Source organism: Pseudophryne corroboree, unplaced genomic scaffold, assembly GCF_028390025.1.
Source record: "Pseudophryne corroboree isolate aPseCor3 unplaced genomic scaffold, aPseCor3.hap2 scaffold_1226, whole genome shotgun sequence".
In the NCBI taxonomy this organism is placed as follows: domain Eukaryota; kingdom Metazoa; phylum Chordata; class Amphibia; order Anura; family Myobatrachidae; genus Pseudophryne; species Pseudophryne corroboree.
Window position 1 is genome coordinate 85,717 of NW_026967852.1, and position 6,865 is coordinate 92,581.

The window sequence follows — 6,865 nt, forward strand, 5'->3', positions numbered from 1 at the left end:
TTTAATTTAGTAATAGGTGAAAAACCATCCCTACAAAGATGTTAATCAGATACTTGGCTTTGTGGACACTTTTCAGAGAACAAATTTGTTATCATAAAAATAAAGCCAGAAAATGAAGAGCTGTTTAATCACTCAATTGGATTTTTCTGCCAGCATTTTTCTTTTTCTCTGCAACCCACTGCTAAATTGTGCTTCCTAGCTGTTTTTTTATAAAATCACTTAATGAAATCTAACTCTGATTACATCAGAGAAGGCCAGGTACCCTACACCATAAGAGGGGGTTTGCAATTTTGACTTGTCTACTTAAATATTACCAAAATCTGATCACAAGGTCAATTACGTCCCTGGATGGGATTGAACCACCAACCTTTTGATTAATAGCTGAACACACTAACCGATTGCGCCACAGAGACACTTTGCGAAAAGTACATACTGACAAAGACTAATAAGCATTCATCTAGAACGTTTCCTAGAAAAACTTTAAAAAGTCAATAATCTGGAGAGTTTTTGTAAGATGTTTCTTCCAGCAACCAATGAAGAAACACATTGGTACTTTCGCATGATGAGTGAGTGCTTCAGGATCTCTTGCACTTACATGTGCAGCAGAGTACTGCAATGGAAGCATGCTGGGCCCATAACCCAGAGGTAGGCAGATTGAAACTATCCTTTGCTATATGCATTTTTTTTTTGTTCATTAAAGTAATCCAAAACTGGGATTGATATTTTAGCTTTTATTTTTACTTAAAGTACAATAACTTTTACCATTTTAATTTGTTTTAATAGTATATTGACAGTATTGTTTTCTTTCAAAAATCCAATTAATTTTCTTTACCCGATTATTAAAATGGTAATTGACAAAAACAAACTACATTGTCACCAGAAGAGCAATACAAAATGTACAAGTGATATATTAAAATCATCTTTCCAGCTTGAATTTCAATGATGCATTGGGGCAACGATTTTGTGAGAAACATCTTCACCCTTAAATAAAGATTTTCTTAATTCCTTACCTGTGTGCTAATTAGATATCACCTTGTTTTCACATTAAACAGACTTCCACATGAGAAAGCAGCAATGATGCAGTGGCGTTAATGTTTCCTGGTGTCAACCTGTATTATTTCAGTAGATATTGAAATGAGGATGCATCTTGCTGCCTTTCCAATGAAGCAAGTTTAATTTAGTAATAGGTGAAAAACCATCCCTACAAATATGTTAATCAGATACTTGGCTTTGTGGACACTTTTCAGAGAACAAATTCGTTAGCATAAAAATAAAGCCAGAAAATGAAGAGCTGTTTAATCACTCAATTGGATTTTTCTGCCAGCATATTTCTTTTTCTCTGCAACCCACTGCTAAATTGTGCTTCCTAGCTGTTTTTTTTATAAAATCACTTATTCAAATCTAACTCTGATTACATCAGAGTAGGCCAGGTACCCTACACCATAAGAAGGGGGTTTGAAATTTTGACTTGTCTACTTAAAGATCACCAAAATCTGATAACAAGGTCAATTACATCCCTGGGTGGGATTGAACCACCAACCCTTTGATTAATAACCAAACACACTAACAGATTGCGCCACAGAGACACTTTACAAACGTACATACTGACAAAGGTTAATAAGCATTCATCTAGAACGTTTCCTAGAAAAACTTTAAAAAGTCAATAATCTGGAGAGTTTTTGTAAGATGTTTCTTCCATCAACCAACGAAGAAACACATTGGTACTTTCCCATGATGAGTGAGTGCTTCAGGATCTCTTGCACTTACATGTGCAGCAGAGTACTGCAATGGAAAAATGCTGGGCCCATAACCCAGAGGTAGGCAGATTGAAACTATCCTCTGCTATATGCATTTTTTTTTGTTAATTAAAGTAATCCAAAACTGGGATTGATATTTTTGCTCTTTTATTTTTACTTAAAGTACAATAACTTTTACCATTTTAATTTGTTTTAATAGTATATTGACAGTATTGTTTTATTTCAAAAATCCACTTAATTTTCTTTACCCTATTATTAAAATGGTAATTGACAAAAACAAACGACATTGTCACCAGAAGAGCAATACAAAATGTACAAGTGATATATTAAAATCATCTTTCCAGCTTGAATTTCAATGATGCATTGGGGCAACGATTTTGTGAGAAACACCTTCACCCTTAAATAAAGATTTTCTTAATTCCTTACCTGTGTGCTAATTAGATATCACCTTGTTTTCACATTAAACAGACTTCCACATGCGAAAGCAGCAAGGATGCAGTGGCGTTAATGTTTCCTGGTGTCAACCTGTATTATTTCAGTAGACATTGAAATGAGGATGCATCTTGCTGCCTTTCCAATGAAGCAAGTTTAATTTAGTAATAGGTGAAAAACCATCCCTACAAAGGTGTTAATCAGAGACTTGGCTTTGTGGACACTTTTCAGAGAACAAATTTGTTAGCATAAAAATAAAGCCAGAAAATGAAGAGCTGTTTAATCACTCAATTGGATTTTTTTGCCAGCATATTTCTTTTTCTCTGCAACCCACTGCTAAATTGTGCTTCCTAGCTGTTTTTATAAAATCACTGAATCAAATCTAACTCTGATTACATCAGAGAAGGCCAGGTACCCTACACCATAACAGGGGGTTTGAAATTTTGACTTGTCTACTTAAAGATCACCAAAATCTGATAACAAGGTCAATTACGTCCCTGGGTGGGATTGAACCACCAACCTTTTGGTTAATAACCATACACACTAACTGATTGCGCCACAGCGACACTTTGCAAAAGTACATACTGACAAAGGCTAATAAGCATATATCTAGAACGTTTCCTAGAAACATTTTAAAAAGTCAATAATGTGGAGAGTTTTTGTAAGATGTTTCTTCCATCAACCAATGAAGAAACACATTGGTACTTTCCCATGATAAGTGAGTGCTTCAGGACCTCTTGCACTTACATGTGCAGCAGAGTACTGTAATGGAAGCATGCTGGGTCCATAACCCAGAGGTAGGCAGATTGAAACTATCCTTTGCTATATGCATTTTTTTTTGTTAATTAAAGTAATCCAAAACTGGGATTGATATTTTTGCTCTTTTATTTTTACTTAAAGTACAATAACTTTTACCATTTTAATTTGTTTTAATAGTATAATGACAGTATTGTTTTCTTTCAAAAATCCAATTAATTTTCTTTACCCTATTATTAAAATGGTAATTGACAAAAACAAACTACATTGTCACCAGAAGAGCAATACAAAATGTACAAGTGATATATTAAAATCATCGTTCCAGCTTGAATTTCAATGATGCATTGGGGCAACGATTTTGTGAGAAACATCTTCACCCTTAAATAAAGATTTTCTTAATTCCTTACCTGTGTGCTAATTAGATATCACCTTGTTTTCACATTAAACAGACTTCCACATGAGAAAGCAGCAAGGATGCAGTGGCGTTAATGTTTCCTGGTGTCAACCTGTATTATTTCTGTAGATATTGAAATGAGGATGCATCTTGCTGCCTTTCCAATGAAGCAAGTTTAATTTAGTAATAGGTGAAAAACCATCCCTACAAAGGTGTTAATCAGAGACTTGGCTTTGTGGACACTTTTCAGAGAACAAATTTGTTAGCATAAAAATAAAGCCAGAAAATGAAGAGCTGTTTAATCACTCAATTGGATTTTTTTGCCAGCATATTTCTTTTTCTCTGCAACCCACTGCTAAATTGTGCTTCCTAGCTGTTTTTATAAAATCACTGAATCAAATCTAACTCTGATTACATCAGAGAAGGCCAGGTACCCTACACCATAAGAGGGGGTTTGAAATTTTGACTTGTCTACATAAAGATCACCAAAATCTGATAACAAGGTCAATTACGTCCCTGGGTGGGATTGAACCACCAACCTTTTGGTTAATAGCCTTACACACTAACTGATTGCGCCACAGCGACACTTTGCAAAAGCATATACTGAAAAAGGCTAATAAGCATTCATCTAGAACGTTTCCTAGAAACATTTTAAAAAGTCAATAATGTGGAGAGTTTTTGTAAGATGTTTCTTCCATCAACCAATGAAGAAACACATTGGTACTTTCCCATGATGAGTGAGTGCTTCAGGATCTCTTGCACATACATGTGCAGCAGAGTACTGTAATGGAAGCATGCTGGGTCCATAACCCAGAGGTAGGCAGATTGAAACTATCCTCTGCTATATGCATTTTTTTTGTTAATTAAAGTAATCCAAAACTGGGATTGACATTTTTGCTCTTTTATTTTTACTTAAAGTACAATAACTTTTACCATTTTAATTTGTTTTAATAGTATATTGACAGTATTGTTTTCTTTCAAAAATTCACTTAATTTTCTTTTCTGTGTGCTAATTAGATATCACCTTGTTTTCACATTAAATAGACTACCACATGAGAAAGCAGCAAGGATGCAGTGGCGTTAATGTTTCCTGGTGGTAGTGGGGGACTGTGTTTGTGCTTTCCTCTGGTCAGCTCTGGTAAAAGTCAGATTTCTTTGTCTCAGATCTTCCTCTAGCCTTGTTCTTCTTTCGAGAGTTCCCTTGTGCTGCCTCAGTTGGATCTCCTTCACTTGACAGGGGCGTACCCAAGCAGCGACCCTCCCCAGCACTAGCCCAACTCCTACTTACCTGCCAGGTGAGATACTATGATCATGAAGGTGCTTCTCCCAGGGCAAGGCTCACCCATTGCACTCTGGGTGTGCTGCTCCTGCGATTTCCCCAAATGTGGGAAACTTGACTGCATAATTTGTGTTTCCCCTGGTCGGCTCTCGTATAATTCAGATCTCTTTGTCTCAGGTCTCTCTCCAGCCTAGTTTGCTGTCTGTTTCCACTTCTCTTTTCTTAAACCGCTCCCTTCTATGCCCTTGCGCACCTTAATTAAATCTAACTCTGATTACGTCAGAGAAGGCCAGGTACCCTACACCATAAGAGGGGGTTTGAAATTTTGACTTGTCTACTTAAAGATCACCAAAATCTGATCACAAGGTCAATTACATCACTGGGTGGGAACCTTTTGGTTAATAGCCCATGTAAGTGCAAGAGATCCTGAAGCACTCACTCATCATGGGAAAGTACCAATGTGTTTCTTACAAAAATTCTCCAGATTATTGACTTTTTGAAGTTTTTCTAGGAAACGTTCTAGATGAATGCTTATTAGCCTTTGTCAGTATGTACTTTCGCAAAGTGTCGCTATGGCGCAATCAGTTAGTATGTATGGCTATTAACCTAAAGGTTGGTGATTCAATCCCACCCAGGGACGTAATTGACCTTGTTATCAGATTTTGGTGATCTTTAAGTAGACAAGTCAAAATTTCAAACCCCCTCTTATGGTGTAGGGTACCCGGCCTTCTCTGATGTAATCAGAGTTAGATTTGATTAAGTGATTTTATAAAAAACAGCTAGGAAGCACAATTTAGCAGTGGGTTGCAGAGAAAAAAAATTATGCTGGCAGAAAAGTCCAATTGAGTGATTAAACAGCTCTTCATTTTCTGATTTTATGTTTATGCTAACAAATTTGCTCTCTGAAAAGTGTCCACAAAGCCAAGTCTCTGATTAACACCTTTAGTAGGAATGGTTTTTCACCTATTACTGAATTAAACTTGCTTCATTGGAAAGGCAGCAAGATGCATCCTCATTTCAATGTCTACTGAAATAATACAGGTTGACACCAGGAAACATAAATGTCACTGCATCCTTGCTGCTTCCTCAAGGGGAAGTCTGTTTAATGTGAAAACAAGGTGATATCTAATCAGCACACAGGTAAGGAATTAAGAAAATCTTTCTTTATGGGTGAAGATGTTTCTCACAAAATTGTTGCACCAAGGCATCATTGAAATTAAAGCTGGAAAGATGATTTTAATATATCACTTGTATATTTTGTACTGCTCTTCTGGTGACAATGTAGTTTGTTTTTGTCAATTACCATTTTAATAATAGGGTAAAGAAAATTAAGTGGATTTTTGAAAGAAAACAATACTGTCAATATACTATTAAAACAAATTAAAATGGTAAAAGTTATTGTACTTTAAGTAAAAATAAAAGAGCAAAAATATCAATCCCAGTTTTGGATTACTTTAATTAACAAAAAACAATGCATATAGCAGAGGATAGTTTCAATCTGCCTACCTCTGGGTTATGGACCCAGCATGCTTCCATTACAGTACTCTGCTGCACATGTAAGTGCAAGAGATCCTGAAGCACTCACTCATCATGGGAAAGTACCAATGTGTTTCTTCATTGGTTGATGGAAGAAACATCTTACAAAAACTCTCCAGATTATTGACTTTTTAAAGTTTTTCTAGGAAACGTTCTAGATGAATGCTTATTAGCCTTTGTCAGTATGTACTTTCGCAAAGTGTCTCTGAGGCACAAACAGTTAGCGTGTTCAGTTGTTAACCAAAAGGTTGGTGGTTCAATCCCACCTAGGGACGTAATTGACCTTGTTATCAGATTTTGGTGATCTTTAAGTAGACAAGTAAAAATTTCAAACCACCTCTTATGGTGTAGGGAACCTGGCCTTCTCTGATGTAATCAGAGTTAGATTTGATTAAGTGATTTTATAAAAAAAACAGCCACAAAGCACAATTTAGCAGTGGGTTGCAGAGAAAAAGAAATATGCTGGCAGAAAAATCCAATTGAGTGATTAAACAGCTCTTCATTTTCTGGCTTTATTTTTATGCTAACAAATTTGTGCTCTGAAAAGTGTCCACAAAGCCAAGTATCTGATTATCACCTTTGTAGGGATGGTTTTTCACCTATTATTAAATTAAACTTACTTCATTGGAAAGGCAGCAAGTGATGTCATCCAAGCAGTGGGTCAAGGTTGGCTTCAAACCTCGTCTGCTTATGAAAAGAGAAAAGGGGTAT

At 36.0% G+C, this 6,865-nt stretch overlaps 1 non-coding gene across 1 annotated transcript; it reads left to right on the plus strand.

Moving 5' to 3' along the window:
- The first annotated feature begins 4,619 nt into the window (after positions 1 to 4,619).
- Positions 4,620 to 4,782, plus strand: LOC134992836 (U1 spliceosomal RNA). The gene has a single exon (XR_010196936.1). It is a non-coding gene; the product is annotated as a U1 spliceosomal RNA (small nuclear RNA).
- Positions 4,783 to 6,865: the final 2,083 nt, after the last annotated feature.